The sequence below is a fragment of the Bradysia coprophila genome, chromosome X, assembly GCF_014529535.1.
Source record: "Bradysia coprophila strain Holo2 chromosome X, BU_Bcop_v1, whole genome shotgun sequence".
Classification (NCBI taxonomy): Eukaryota; Metazoa; Arthropoda; class Insecta; order Diptera; family Sciaridae; genus Bradysia; species Bradysia coprophila.
The window spans coordinates 5,401,535-5,418,042 of record NC_050737.1 but is presented as its reverse complement, the minus strand read 5'-3'; the positions used below and the strand labels follow the sequence as shown (position 1 = coordinate 5,418,042).

Here is a 16,508-nt window from a genome sequence, read left to right as displayed (position 1 = left end):
CTGGACGGAGATATACACTACACCCATCCGATCTACCAGATCTTCAAAATGAAAGACATTAAAATAATGTTTTTCGCGTCGAGTAGAGGCATAATATGGCATAGGTGTCGAGACGCCTATGTGGTTTTTTCATATTTTTGAGATGGATATTTAGCCAGATTGTTTACTTCTTACACTAAGATCCATATTTTAATATGAACTGAACACTGCTCATAATACCTGATAAAAAATTAACAGCAATCACTACTGCGGTGGAATGTAGTCTATTTTTAATACGCGAGACAGTTATCCTTTTCATAAAAAAAGTAAAATCGCAATTATCTTGCAAAGTATGTTGTTATTAAGGAAGAGTGTAACCGTTTGTCGTATACATTGACACTAAGGAAACCGAGGAACTGTGTTCAAACTGTTCGCTTTTTTTATCTAAAATTGTGTTAAGGTGAACAAACTGTACGTTTTAAAGAGATTATTTCGACTGACGCCCAAATGTAGACTACATATCAGCGTAGTACTGAATGACATAAAATGTAATAACTTAGATAAACAAAAAGTTATAGAAAGAAAGAAATACATATTCGTAGTCCAATTAAGATATTAATTTTATAAAATGAATCCTTTTTTATGGCTGTATAAGGTGCGTATTTAGTGTGTAAACCAACTCAAAATAAAATTGATACAAAGTTGGATCAAGTTGAAAATTCGTTAAGTGTATCTAATCGACATTAAAAAATTTAAAATCTGTATTTAACCTGAGGTGTGTGTTTTATTTTAAATTATTTCTTTAAAATTTACTTCAAGATATAGTTTAGTTTTAGTACTTGAAATTGTTTTTTTAGAATGTAAACAATTTGTTTTAGAAAGACAATTCGAGGGAAAACACCGTTGCCAATTAGATATACATATAATGTTTTTTTTAGTATTTATTAACTTTTTTTTAAACTATTTTTTGTTTAGCACAACAATCTACTTATATTTATAGTAAAAGTTTACATTTATAAGCTTTTAGCAAAAAGAATTAAACGAAACAAAAAAGAAAAATTAATTTAAAAAAATAAAATTTTCAAAGTTTTACAAAAAAATTTATTTATTTATGAAACGACTCGGGATAATCAGCTGAGTCTGAAAAATAAAAGAAAAGAAATTTGTTAACCAAAAATGTTTACATTATGTTTGTACCGTTTTATGTAAATTGATTTATTTGATATGGATTCACATTCCGTTAATTGAACATTGACGAGACACGAGTTTATAGCTTTCTGAGCTTTGCCTTTTTTCAACAAGAAACTCATATGTGTTCGAATTGCTTGCAAAAAGTATTCAATCACCACGAACAGACAAGTAAAAGGATCATATTGATGAAAATGATTTTCAAATGTAAGTGGATTTCATTTGCACGAGTCCTACAAAACTGCATCGTCCTAAATATAAGTACATATGTGTCCTTACCGACCATTTAGAGAGCGACGTATAGTGTCAAAATTGACACTAGAACAAAAGAATTCTGTCAATTTTGACATTATACGTTGCCCAAACGTCGCTATCTAAATGGCCAGTTAGAACTCCTTCATAAATGATCAAAGACAAAGAAAAAGACAAGAATTAGCAAAAAATGTCTGTGTTAAATTCTAAAGTTTTTGTTACAATCAATGAAGTAAAAGACTTTCAGATTATCAAATACTAGACGGTAGATTACGAAGGTGAATGTGCCCCTCGTCCAAGGGTCTCTCGTATGCATTTTTTATCATTCTCCCAAAGATACGTACGCTATAGAGTAACAAAGTAAACCAAAGTTTGACAGCTTGAAAAAATGTCCCATTTATCACTCTAGGGAAACATTGTATTGAGTAAAGTAGTTTACACGCTACATACGTCGAGAAACGTACTTTTCATGTTTGAAGCACGTCTTTCGACGCCCTCAGCATGTAAAATCCATTACATAGCTCGGGATAAAAATGAAAAGTCTCGTTTTCGTGTGTTTAATGCCTTCGGCTTCGCCTCGGATCAACGAAATTCACACTAAAACTCTACTTTTCATACCTAGTTATGTAAAATACTATTGACAGCAGTAAGACGCTTGCTGTTTGTCCTTGTTACAGCGGAATTGTGGTATGTATCACATACATGTTCTGCATCTGCACTTAAAGGACATTTTCAAAGAAAAAATCATAATTTTTTTAAAGTTTGGTAGACAACTACAATAGCAATTGCTGTGAACGAAAACCGTGGTTCGGTAAGGAGGGTATAAGATGTTAGGCGACTTAAAGTGACTTAATTGATAAACTGTTTCGCAAGACCAGTTGTTTGAATTTAATGTGTTTGAAAATCGAAGCTTAGTTTTAGTTTTATTCAAACATTTCTACATCATGAAATTAGTATAACAAATCGCATTGCGGTTCTCCACTGTGAGACACTTTAAAGGAGTAACCAATTAAAATTATATAAAAAAAATATTGTCCTTGAAATATAGCATGAAACTTGACCTGCAATTTACAATAGCTGGCCTAAAAATAAGGATGGAAAAATTTACTTGAAATACAGCATGGAAATCAAAAATATAGAATTAAATGAAAAATTTAATACGATAATAAATCAGAAAGGAATGGGGAGACAAGCTGGAGTAAGCCTAGGAGGCATTGCCGTGGGGGAGCAGGAGGCAGAGGCATCCTTCACGCACCAAAAATCCAGCATCCAATGAAAAAAAACCCCGATGATCCATCAACTCATCGACACTATCCCAGTCAAATGTCACAGAAATATCAGTATTGATTCTCTAGAAGCCAACCCTTCAGGCGAGCTTGAAAGCAATTCGGCTGAGCAAACTTAACCTCATTCGGTAAGGAATTGTACAGTCTACACCCTAGAGCAGAAATCGCCCTTTCACCGCTCTTCGTCCTAGTAGCCGATGCTCTGAGCAGGTGCTTTCCTCTCGTATTGTAGCAATGTGAGGCCCCTTGGAAGGGTATGTTACAGAAGGACTGTTTACCGATGGCCTTATACACAAAGCTGCAAACGCTATACTTAACAATACTGTCTACATTAAGGACTCTCGGACAGTATCTCCGAAACAGGTCGACAGTCGGATGACGCAAGGGAAGTCTATTCACATGCTTCAGACAACGCTTCTGCAGAACTTGTAGCTGTTCGATAGACTTCTTACACGCAGTGCCCCACGCTCCCGGCAGGTAACAAATTATAGGGTGCGCAAGAGCAAAATAAACCTTCATGAGCACTGCCCTCGGTAGCAGCCTTTTGAGCTTACACAAAACACCACAGACAGACGACAGCCTGCGACACATTTCCGTAACTTGGGAATTCCAAGTCAACTTGTCGTCCAGCAAGACACCCAGGTACTTAAACACACTTACTCTCTCAATGACCTGGTCTTCCAGGGTCACCGAATCTGCAAGTAAGCGTTCAGCGCGTCGGAAGTGCATACACTTAGTCTTTTTTACATTAAGGGACAACCTGTTCTCGTCGAGAAAGTCCTTGATCAGTTTCGCATCACTTTTCAAACGCTCAACATTCGTTTCAACAGTATCACCTGAGCAGAACACACCTGTATCATCAGCAAAGAGGGCGGCTACGCCGTGGGTGGGAAGACGGAAAATGTCATTTATGTATATAAGGAAGAGCAAGGGACCGAGGACACTACCTTGGGGTATTCCGATATCAATTTCTCTAAAATCACTCTTCTCTCCACCCAGAGACACACACTGCTTCCTACCCGTCAGGTAGCTACGCATTTGGAAATAAGTAGACGACATACCAATTGGGTCTTAAACAACAAAAAACTCCAGAACGGAATCACCATTTAGGGATAAAAAGTTTCGTCAGATTGTGTGAATTGACCGCTATAAAGACCGTTTCATTCTTCTTATTTTGTTGTCCAACGAAATAACAAGTCTGAATTCTCGTACTAAATTGAAGAACTTATAACAAAAAACAAAATCCAAACGAAGATACGTAGGGAGAAAAGAAACCCCTACAACAGTGACAGACACATAATAATATAACGTTACACCAAATACACAAAAATATAGATTCACGTACCCAGATAATAAAACAACAGTGAAGAAAAAGCTTATGGAGTTTAACTTACTACGGAATAGCAAACCGCCACTTGTTGCATTCGAACCGTATAATAGAACATGTACACACCAAACCGTGGTAGAGAGCACACAATATTGTGTGTTTGTCCCAAACCCCTTCTATTTTCATATCGTTTTTTTTTCCTTTCTCGTGCGCTTTCCTGAGGGGATTTTGAGGCAGTGGGCTGCTTGAAATATTTTATGTGTAAGAGTTCAACCTTGAGTTTTGTTGCTAGTTAAATAGTGAGGTGAGAGATGTTAAAGGTGTACGATTAACTTGTATTTTCCTTTTTCTATGGATTCGTATTTATTTTGTGCGATTGTTTAATAAATGACTTTCTTTTTTTATTTTGCTTGCGAGTGTTTTTCGTGTATATAATTATATGTATATACCATACCATCATCGTGTCAAGTAGATGGTGTGTTGTAGATGCTATGTTTGCCGAATAATTTAACGGAATCATTGTGCTAAATGGACGGTTAAAAAATGGGGTGTCAGGAGGGCATATTTTGTAAATGAAAGTAATTTTTATTGGAAACATAGCTTGTTCATTTGGCCTGTGTGTTAAAAGTGATCTTCAAATTTAGATAGGAAAAAACATTAATCAATAGAGTGACATTTGATTGTAGAACTATATTAACGGGAATATTTATTCCATAATCTCGTCAAAAATCGTAGAAATTTATTCTTAAATTGTTTACGATGAACTGATTACTGTCGTTAGAATTCTAAGAATATAATAAGCAGGGACTATTTTCCCCAAATTTTCTTGAATTCTACAATGTGTCTCGACCAAGCAAACTCAAAGTCACATAAGTTAATGTCTATTGTGCTTTTTCCATATCTATACTGAAGAATGTGATAAAACTGATACAGATTTATGATTGAGAATTGTAAAGCAAAATAAATCTGTAGTCCCTCCAGCAGTCCAGTAGACTTACAGTCTTATGAAGAAAACTTTGTCAGTTTCGCATAAAATCAACTTTATGACAACTTTTCTTCAAACATCTTTTTACTTGTTGTAGCATTTTAGCCACATTGACAACTGTCCAGAGCCTTTCAAAAAAAAAAAAAATATCGCTTAACGCTATCCTTTCGCGAACTATTATTCTGAACAGAAGTTTTTTTACAAACTTTTCAGAGCGTCCAACTATTAATTGGTTGCGTTGGATTATATATTGTATTCCGCACGGCATAGTCTAAGGAATGAATAAATTTACTTAAAAAATAATATACAAAACCAGCTGTTGCTAGATTGGCAAGTAAATTTTGTTTTTCATTCAACCAGACGACAATCACCAATTTATATTTCAATAAAACCTACTGATATCCATTCCATGCTGAACATCTGAACAGCTGAACACTAAAATTTAGGTCGACCTTGGACCTTGGACCTTGGATTTTGTGACATATAACTACATAAAAAACCATATCCTCCTCTTGGTCCAAAAACTGATATTCGATATTTTCAACAAAAAAAATTCATGCGAAACACAATTATAATAGATAAGACTCGATCTAAGTTAGATATAATTCGCACCATACACTATTGAAATGTGTCTCTGTTTATCCTCATAAATGTCCCACTTACAATTCCTAAAAAATTCGGAAACGCAGCTTTGAGCTTCATGTGGGAGTCAGGAAATCAAATGTTATAAACGAAAAAATGTTGTAGAGCTAACAAATTAAAATTGGGGCGCGTTTCTTTCATAAATGATTTTGAAGTATATCGCCTTAGCTGTACTATTAGTGCGTGAGAAAATGTGATGGACTGAGATGTGTATATATGTTACACTCCAATTAAAATGTTCATAAAGAAACTCGAATACATAATTTAAATCGCTGGTCTGCGTTGCAATGGAATTATTTTCTTTTTTACAACGTACAAAGGAAAATAATCTTAATTTCCTTTCGTTTTTACATGATGTACTACACTCATCCTCGAGTAACATCGTACCAAATATACCTTACAAAACGTATCAAACTCTTAATTATTTATAAATGCTCTTCTGTGCGCTAAGTGGAAGTTATATATACATGTACACACGATATATTACGAATGGGCGAATGGAAATATTAAAACCAACACACAACAAAAAGCAACAAGTAAATTAAATTTTCAAAGGCCATAAAGTAGCGTTGAATGTTACATTGTATGTATATAGAGCATGGTGTTTGCTACACAGTATATCAGATACAAAAGAGACAGTCTTCTTTAAGAAGAAAAAATAATAAATAAAAGAAAAATTAGATAAAGAAAAATAAAATTTTCATACATTCATATTTTAGTTCAAAAAAAAAAAATTATTCAAAGTAACGAAATGTTCGCTTGCACCATTGTATAAAATGAGATATCTAGAAAGATCAAAGGTAATAAACTTACCTTCTAGCATATTCTGCCCCCAACATAATGTTATTATCTAAGACTAGATGGAATAGATACTTAACAGTTTATACAGAGGAGCAGATAATTATGCACATAAGGAAGAGCCGACAAGAAGCAGAAGAAAAAAAAATAATGTTTGAACGGCGAAGACGTTTTGTGCTTAATACTCATATTCCTTAAAGCACATCTAAATTAAGTATCCGTAAAATTTCAATTGTTTCACTCTATTAACCAATTTAATATATTCAGTCCGGGTGCGTCACATGCTACAATATTGTATTTGCCGTTTACACACAGCCAAAAAAAATGTTTAGAATTTAAGACATACCCCTGAGCTGTTATCGAATTAGCAACTATAAGGAGAAGAGAGAAAAAATTTACATGTTTGAATGATTCAAATCTTTTATGTTAAAAAAATCACGTTTATCTCGCTGCTTCTTCTCTCCCACCCTTCACAAACCAACCGACGTTGTGTTTTGCCTTTTTACCCTATAGTATAAAAATCATATGATGATTATTTAAAATTCAAATGTCTCGAAGGCATTAAAATTAGGATGACAGGAAAATGTAGGCACAATAAAACAACCATTACTTCGCTTAAATGATTTTTTAAAAATGAATAATTTTTAGACGAAACATTTTACGCTGCGGATATGTGCGATGGAGATGGATGTGGCATTTTCGAAAACGATTTTTTTTAGCATCAAGAAGAGTTTGATTGTGGACCAAATGGTATTGAAAGCACTAAGAATATGCATTTCGAATGTATCTAAAGTTTCATTTTGGATGCTTACAAAACAGAGTGGAGATGGATTTCTTGGAGAAGGACCAATTAGATATGTCGAAAGAGATAATTAAATAAACAATTCTGCTGAAAACTCTGTTGATTTAATCGGTCTGGTTACTCTTAATGTCCACTTTATCTCTATTTGTCCGTTTTTAGCCCCGTACGAAGAACTGGGGGCTTATAAGATTAATATGCCGTTTGTAACACGTCGAATTGGAAGCAGACAGTAAGGGCAAATCATTTGGTTATGTTCATAGATGACGAATCCGCAATAAAAAAAAGTCCGTCCGTCCGTGACCCCTCTAGCTTGAGTAAATCACAACCTTTTTTCAAAATTCTTTTTTTCCCCGATTGGTATCGACAAAAGTAAGGTCAAGTTCGAAAATGGGCATGGCAGGGTCGGCCCCTCCAGAGCTAGGGCCCTATAAGTGTTTTTCAGTCTTTCGACGATATCTACCGAAATACGCACGCAATAGCTGCTTGTGATATATCAGATGAAAGGTATCGAGTAGAACCAAGTTGCTGAACATTGTTATTGGGTAAGATGCAACGTGGGCTTGTTGGGAGGGCTCAAAGGTCGTTACTCGCCCCTAAGTGTTTTTTGCACATAAATCGAGTAAATCTCATCCGATTTTGCTAGTTTTAGTTTTTTATGGAAGGTAATTGAATACCGAAAAGAACGTGACGAAAAAAGTTTCAAATTTGGGCCCTTGGACTAAGGCCGCTACTCGGCCCTAAGTGTTTTTTGCACATAAATCGAGTAAATCTCATCCGATTTTGCTAAAGTTGGCAAAAAATTTTGGGTTTCTAAAATAATGTCGTAAATTGTTGGTTTTATTTGAAAGGTCCTTCGTACGGACTTTCGTAATTGCGCTATGCGCAATTTTAAAAATGAACAAATTCAGTAAATTTGACAATGCCCAACTTGACTTGCATTTTGGTAACAGACGCATTAGAGGGTTGTAGACGTATTAGGGTTCCGGGCTTATTAGGGCTACGGACGTATTATGGTTGCGGACGAAATAGGATTACGGGTTGTACGGGGCTAAGTCGCAGCAAACGCTCCGACTGTTCTGATGCCTTGTTTTTGTATGTATTGTGTGATGCAAAACTAACTCGATCGACTTGTGCAAGACCTATTATTGGGAATTTTATTCATTGAAATTATTGAAAACTTTCGATTTTCCAAAATGTATCACTTATTTACCGAAATTTACCTAAAATTTACCAAAATTTACCTATAATTTACCGAAATTTACCGAAATTTACCACGAATTTACCGAAAAAGATTTTACTGAAAATTTCAGGAAAAATGTTTTAGCTAAAGTTAGTAAATTTTACTGCCCAAGGCTCAATAATATGCCACTGACTTTGAAGTTGGCTTTCCGCACGCCAGTTATGTAACGTATTCAATTCTGAAAAGGTGATCTTCAGGTTAATCCTGGCAGATTAGACTCAAGATAAAGCAATCAATCAATCAATCAAAAAGTTGACCTACTTGGAGATTTAGCCTGAAATATATTTCCTATGTCACCGGGATAATTTTGGCTCGAATCTGATATGTCTTCTGTCGACTTTAAAGTAGAACATTTTTAATAAATCTCAAATGAATAGCAATTTGTACACTAAATAGAAACTGGAACCTTTCGTTGAAGAACTGTTTCAAAGAAATATATTCAACAAATTTGTCATGGATAATAGTAAAGAATCATGGAACTGCATCATTCCGAAAACATAGACCATATTGATTGATTAGTAACAAGAAGCGAACTGTATTCAATTTAACACGCATCGATGATCAATGTGTGGTACATCGTTAAAAATTCAATTTATATTTTTCAAATGAGCAAACGCTAATAACACACGAACGTTAAATTGGTGAAACGTATACATATCGATTGTGAGATTTTGCTTCTCAAAATGACTAGCAAATGTGAAAAAAAAACGAAGGAATACCATATATAATGCTCATATCGATAAGTAGACTTTTCAAGTTCCAACTATACACATAATAATAACCGAGCAATGTCGTTATTTCATGTTTCGATTGATGGCTTCTTTGTGTGGTTGTACATGAAAACAAGCAAACAATTTATTGTAAGATTTATTCTGCAAACGGTACGGTTGCAATATACATGGAAATTGTTTGTGGCATTGCAGAAAATGTGAGTGTGCAATTCAAAATCATGACACAGAGAAAAAGAAATTGGTTGGTATTGCTACTCCTCTTTCGAAGGAATATTAAATAAAGCCTTGAATAAAGCGGTTGTTGAGCCGTGTTTATAAAATGCTACTATCTTTATATGACAAGAAATATATAAGTCAAATAAATACTATGTGTAGATCTAATAAAATAACAGCCAGCATTGGGTCGGGGGAGTCTGGACAAAGTCTCGGTGTATACATAAAAATAAAAATTGAAGAAAAGTCTTTTAAGTCTTTTGCCGAGTGAATTTTCCTCCTTCATAACAGTTTTGAAATTTTTCTTTTTATTTGTTATTTATTACACACTACACTGCATACATATTCGCTAGCTGACGTTTATGAAAATAATAATTCGATCAATTTATGGTTGAGAAAAATGTCTTCCATCCATCTAGGTCTAACGTGGCACAAAAGAAAAAGGCAGCCTAGTTTAACGCTTCAACCAAATTTATGAGTTGTTATTGGGATAATTTTATAGGGACACGAACACGACATAGTCGAGATGGAGACCGTTGCTACTATCTCTAAATGCAACAATTTCATCAAATTTATATTTTCCTTTTGATTAATTGCTTTAAATTGAATTACTTTGGAAGAAAATTGGTCCATCGAAAGCAGTTTTTGTGGTTTGACCTAGATTGGGTTGTGCTAATTGATGTTTTAGTCGTTATTCGGTTGATAAATTGCGGTATTTCAATTAAATGTCCGGCAATGCCAAAGTGGCTTCTTATCACTTCACCAACATTCGTAAAATTAATCTGTGGAGTGGGAACATCGATTGAAAATCTTCCGGTTTCTATACGTTTTTCGTGTCAGATCATTTGGGTAGGTCAGGTCCCTTGGTTGATGTGATTTACTTCAACTTTTCGTTTGAAATTCAAGTGTATAAGCTCAACAACAAACTAAAAATGTTTACGCAGTTGATCATTCATAGTCCTTCTTCTTCCTCTTTTAATTTTTGCGAGGAAAAAGAAGAAGGACAATAGTCCAGTGTTTCAATTATTAATCTTTAATGATAATGTTCAGTTTGCTTTTATTGCAGCAGCTTACTTTTTCAATTTACTTTTTTTTTATTCATTGGAAAATGTCTGAGTCATCGTGCATGAATTTAACGTTTTTTGTAGCACGATCAATTCTGTCAACGTCGTCAAACGTCACATCATATTGAGTTTTTCCAGTGGCCGAATCTCTTGTCTTATGTACTAGCCTCTGCCTAGCTTTGAACAGCTGATTTTCTGTTGGTCGATGCTTTGATGGCAGAAATTGGGTTTCAATCGATGAATATAATAATTTTAAGATCACCGTCTTAAAATGACTATGTAAATAAATGAGTCTCGTCCTATATTCAAAAAAAAGAAATAATTCAAACAATTCTTTCGATATAAAACCTCATACGAAACTCGAAGGAAAGTGTTTTGTAGGCGCGGGTGTATGACAACACGCGCGCGCAATAAAAAACGCTGTCTCCCTTGTTACGTAAATAACTATTGTGTTATTGTTGAAAGTTTGAACAGATTAGTAATGTCAGGAGGTTTTAAAGTTGATCTTCACATAAAATAAGAAAATTATTTCTTTATTTATACATTGAAGTATGTACATAATGTATATGGAATTAAAAGAGGGATGTTAACAAATAAAAGGAAATTAATGTTGCCTTTATCTTCAACGTAAATTTTGGATTTGTCCACACTTGAGTAATATAGAAAACATTTTAATTGGTTATGGTGTTACGATGGAAAAAATCAAAAAGAAATGAAATAAAATAAAATAAAAGAACTTTTTCATAGATTTCGTAGGCCTGTAACTGAATCAACAAATGTTTTACTAAATAAATGAAAGAAAATATCCGTTAACCTTACTCAGACAGCAAGCATTTAGCATATTATATCATCGTTTCTAGTTTATCAAATCTGTTACTTTTCTTGATTGAAGTATTCTCAACAGAATACTTTTACTTCGACTACAATTTAGAAGACATCGACCAGTGCTTTTCGTCGACACTGAATTCTGTGTCGATTTTTTTTTTCTAATATAATTCTAATTTGTAACTGACGAAATAGTTAAATATGCAATTGCGCTGCGAAAACTGAACTTTTTCATGCGTGATTTGGGTGGCGATTTAATGGGCTTTTTTTCTCAGGTTTTCTATGTTTTACTTTTCACCACTAGTTGTGTGCTTTTCGTCACTAGTGGTGAAACGGATTTACTTTTCACGACTCCTTCTGAACATCTGAACCATTAAACGTAAATAACAATTCTGCCCTGACCAAATTTCGAACCACCGACACCAAAAACCCAATGCTTACCTCTAACCATTCGGCCATTGAGATATATAATCGCAGTGAACCAATTTTTGAAGCGTACATAAATGTGGTCTACTTGATCGTTCATACAATATTTCGTTGATACAGTAGAATGTATGTTAAAGGCAGAGTTATGTTTTGCATTTCAAAAGTTCATCTTTCGCAGCTTGTTGCAGAAAACGTCGCTTCGCTCGTTTGATAACATCACATCTAGTGACAAAAACTACCACTTTTCGCAACTAGTTGCATAAATTACTATTACACAGAGTTAAGGTAAAGACAAATTATAACGACCTTTAGTGTCTCACGCTTTCAAACGATTTTTTTTTTGAAATTTCATAAGAACTGCAACGAGAAAAAATTATAACAAATAATTCGCATAAAAAACTAACTTTCTCATGTAAATTAGGGCAGACATGCCAATAAGAGGGATTCTTTTGAAAAACAGTCGACCGAAATCGGACGCATTTTCCAGTAGAATTTTTTACACAGACCCGAAGCTTGTGTGGCTGGTTGGCGGTGATCAAAAACGGAAAACATACACTTTTCTTACAGAAATTTACACGAGCCGTACAGGGTCGTGTGGGGTGTCATTAGAAAGGCAATAGCATGTACTTCCGGGCAAATGGGGTTTTATTGGGTTCAAAATTCATCGAAACTGAAGTATGTGCAGTTGAAGTTTTCAACCGTAAAAGAATGAAAACTCACAATTTACTTACAGAAATTTCTCGAGGTACACGAAACACTTAAACATTTCAACTTATCATATTTCATCGTATTCCAATCCCCCAATAAGACCCTATTTTCCCAGAAACAACATAAAATTACCTTTGTAAAGACACTCCAAACGACCTGAGCCGTTCAAGAAATTTCTGTAAGAAAAGTGCGAGTTTTCAGTCTTTTTTCGGTTGAAAGCTACAGTAGCACATATCTCAGTGTTGATGAACTTTAAACCCAATAAGACCCTATTTGTCCCGGAAGCACATGTCATTACCTTTCCAATGACACTTTTATTCACAGCTCGGCCTCGGGAGAAAGAATAAAAAAAAGTTTTCAATCGATTACCGGATCTCGGTCTCGTCTTGGATCAACTTTAACATGAAAACATTTCTCCTTTTTATTCACACTTTTCGTATAAATAACTACTTGATTGGAACTGATTAAAGCTGTTTAGAGTCAAACAAAAATGTGTTTAAAATTTAAAATAAAAACGTCGATACCAATCACATACCTGTCGGGTATACAACAATCGTTATAATATTAGATTCCGACAAAATAAAATTAGTCCGTTTTCCCATACACACACCATTGCCATTGTAAATTGTATACAAGCAAATACAATAGAAATTTACTGAATACTCAAATACATTTGGAGAAAAAAAGGGAGGAAGTTTTAGAAGTGAAAACGTTTCATAGAATCGAGCATGATATACCTAATTAAAAGCCAAGGTTATTATGTGAAATTCATTCAATTTCTTTTTTGGAAGCCCTCTCACACTCTACGTTCTAAAGAATTTTTCATCTAAAAAATTTCTTTCGCACATTGTGATAAGGTAAAAATTCACTTAACCATATACTACACAAAATCTGAATAGAAATTTCTGAACATATTCATATAATTTATGAAAAGTAAAATACATTGTAATACACCCCTAAAGCACGTATATATTAACATACAAAAAAAAATTATTGAAAGACTTTAAAAATGTCTTAAGGTATCGGGGTCTTTGTGGTAAAATGACTTCTCATCCTCCATGAACTCTGCTGCCTCTGACTTACATCTTACATTCATAGCGGAGTTTTTTTTTTGAAAAGCTTCATCGCACTTCTTATGTTGATATGCCAATAAGGGAACAATCAATTTTCTTTATGCGGCATATTACACAGAAGAGTACTGTTTAAATTTGAAGGCGTCAAATACACAACAGGGTCGTGCTTTTGCTATCAACAAATTACATTAAATATGATTTTTAAAATTTAATTTTCTGCGGTTAAAATGGTGAATGATTGACATTTTTTCCATATAAATTGGGTGGTTAGTTAAACTCGGAGTTAACGTTTTCTTTCGAGACGTTACGTGATACATTAAGTGTTAAATTTTTGTTAGGAACTCTATTATATAGGAAAGGAATTAGTATTTATGATGGAATAGCTGATACTTCGTCTTGAAATTTTCATTTTCAGTATAAAGATTGCGGTTGAACAATGAACTCGCTGGTAAAAGTCAATGTATGCAGCACATGGATATACGATGACAACCGCCTCGACAACCGCATTAAAACACGATGGTACATTGCGATGAAACACAAAAATTGATTGAATGAAAATTGATTAATAGATACTGTTGTCGGTCTGGGGATTTGGGGAGTTGGTTGAGCAGGTGAACTTTCACATAAAGCACAGTGCAATGATACATCATCGCAAGTGGAAACTTCGAACATGAAAATTTGCCATGTCGAAAATAAAGAACAAACGAGCGTATTATACAATCATTGCAGATGTAGCTCTTAAGTTTAAAATATCGCCCAGTATTCGATACAAAATCTTTTACTTCACTAGTTGTAACGTGTAACATACAAGAACACTAGCCATGTAAATAATCCGTATTTTGCCATCTGTATATTCTACTACAAGGAGTGCGATGCTCTAAGGCAGCGACAATATTGACCACCAAAATATGGGGACTATCTCATAATCCATCATTTGATAAGTGGATTTCTATCCAGCTATCATAAATGTCGCGTCATTACCCGTTACTGATGGTAAAGAAAGTTTCTTTTCTCGATCATAATGACAAGTTTTCGGCTGATGAAAGCGACATTTTATTTCGACGTCATCTAAAAAGGTACGTCGCACGATATTGTTATTGTTGACCACTCCCCACCATTCGCCTGAAATATTGTGAATATTTTTAGCATGGTATTACATTTAACGAGACCCTCTCCGCTCCGTGTAGGTGTCCTTTGTGAATGGATGTTTCGTAATAGAGTCTACGACGTCACCGACCATTAATCTGTGTACTGAGCCAGCGGTCAAACAACGTAGCGTAAAATTAAAATTAAAACGAGAAAAAAAAATTCATTCGAAAAATTTTATGCGTAAATCTATTTAAAAATTGCGAAATTGTTTGTTATCATTAACTTTCGTTCGTGGGAAAAAGGTATGTTGATTGAAATTGCCCACGGTGCTAAAGATGTTTGTAACATATTTTACGAAAGTAATTTGATTCATTTTTGTTAGAGTCCCTACGTCGTTATCTCGTAGTAAAAGTATGTTTAAAATTTAATTATACATGGATTCGTTGCCCTTCATAAAACATCAACAAAGAAGAAGAAAAAAAAAACTTGTTCTAGACAACAAATCAAATGAAATTAACTAGGCCCCACCTCTTGGGTGGGTCAGGTCCCTTGACTGTTTTTTTTTCTATAATTCCAGCCTTAGTTTTCTAACCATTTTTAAATGAGGTGGTGTTTTTGAGATCACAAAATTTCTTTTAAGAACGCGATTTCACGCAAAAATTGTCGTATATCGCAGATTACCAGTCCAATAAAGTCCAATGTTCGAATTTAACCACATGAATTACGATACTGGTCGAAAACACTTAATATTTTCAAATCTGCGATTTTCGAAGCCTCTGAGAATTACTCGAGTTATCGTGTTATCAAGCAAGCAAGATTGTTCTAGACTTCTAGATTGTTCGACCAGAAATCCAGATTCACTTACTCGTCGAATAATCTTTTTTTCTGGAAATCCGTTGCAAAAATGTCGCCGGTAACAAGTTGTGTTTACAATTATACTCCAACCTCACTACTCCAATATTATCCATCTACGAACTTAAAATCGGGTAAAAATTACTTAAGTTATCACGATAACAAGGAAAAGCGTCTGAGTATAATTTGGCGTATTTCCTGCCTACCTCTTGAAAAAATATAACTCGTGTGAATTACGGCCCTCGCTTCGCTCTGGCCACAAAGTTCACACTCGTTCAAACATTTTAGGAACGAAAAAAAATCTTTTAAGAATACGGATTTCACGCAAAAATTGTCGTATATCCCAGATTACTAGTCCAATTAAATTCCAATGTTCGAGTTTAACCACATGAATTACGCTACTGGTCGAAATTGATTTTTGAAGCCTCTGAGAATTACTCGAGCTATCGGTTTCTCAAGCAAGCAAAAACTCTTTTGGGAAGTACTTCTTAATTAGACCAGAAATCCAGAATTTCACTACTCGTCAAATAAGAAATTTTTCTGGAAATCCGTTGCAAAAAATGTCGTGGTAAACAAGTTATGTTTACAATTACTCCAAACTCACTACTCCAATATCATTCTCTGTCAATTAAAACAAAAATTTTTAAAATCGGGTAAAAATTACTCAAGTTATCGCGCCGGTAACAAGAGAAAGCGTCTGTGTAGAATTTCTCCCATCTCGTTGTTCGAACATTATCCATCTGCAAACTCAGCCTCAAGATTTTCAATCTTCGTCGATTAAGACAAAATCTTTGAAAATCGGATAAGAATTATGGAAGTTATCGCGGTAACAAGTCAAAAAATCTCTTGAGAATTACTCCCATCTCATTACTCCAATATTGCCCATCTACGAACTTAACCTCATGATTTTCATTCTCCGTCGATTAAAACCAAAATTTTGCAAATCGGTAAAGAATTACTCGAGCTATCGAGTCCACAAGGAAAAGCGTCTGTGTAGAATTTCTCCCATCTTGTTGTTCTAACATTAT

The 16,508-nt window shown here is 34.5% G+C and overlaps 1 protein-coding gene across 1 annotated transcript in view; it reads right to left on the bottom strand.

The window, feature by feature from the left end:
* Positions 1-780: 780 nt before the first annotated feature.
* Positions 781-16,508, bottom strand: part of LOC119085087 (forkhead box protein O) — a 104,941-nt gene continuing 89,213 nt past the window's right edge. The window contains exon 12 of the mRNA XM_037195333.1: positions 781-1,119. The gene's annotated coding sequence lies outside the window, so the exon portion shown is untranslated. The remainder of the gene's footprint in view (positions 1,120-16,508) is intronic.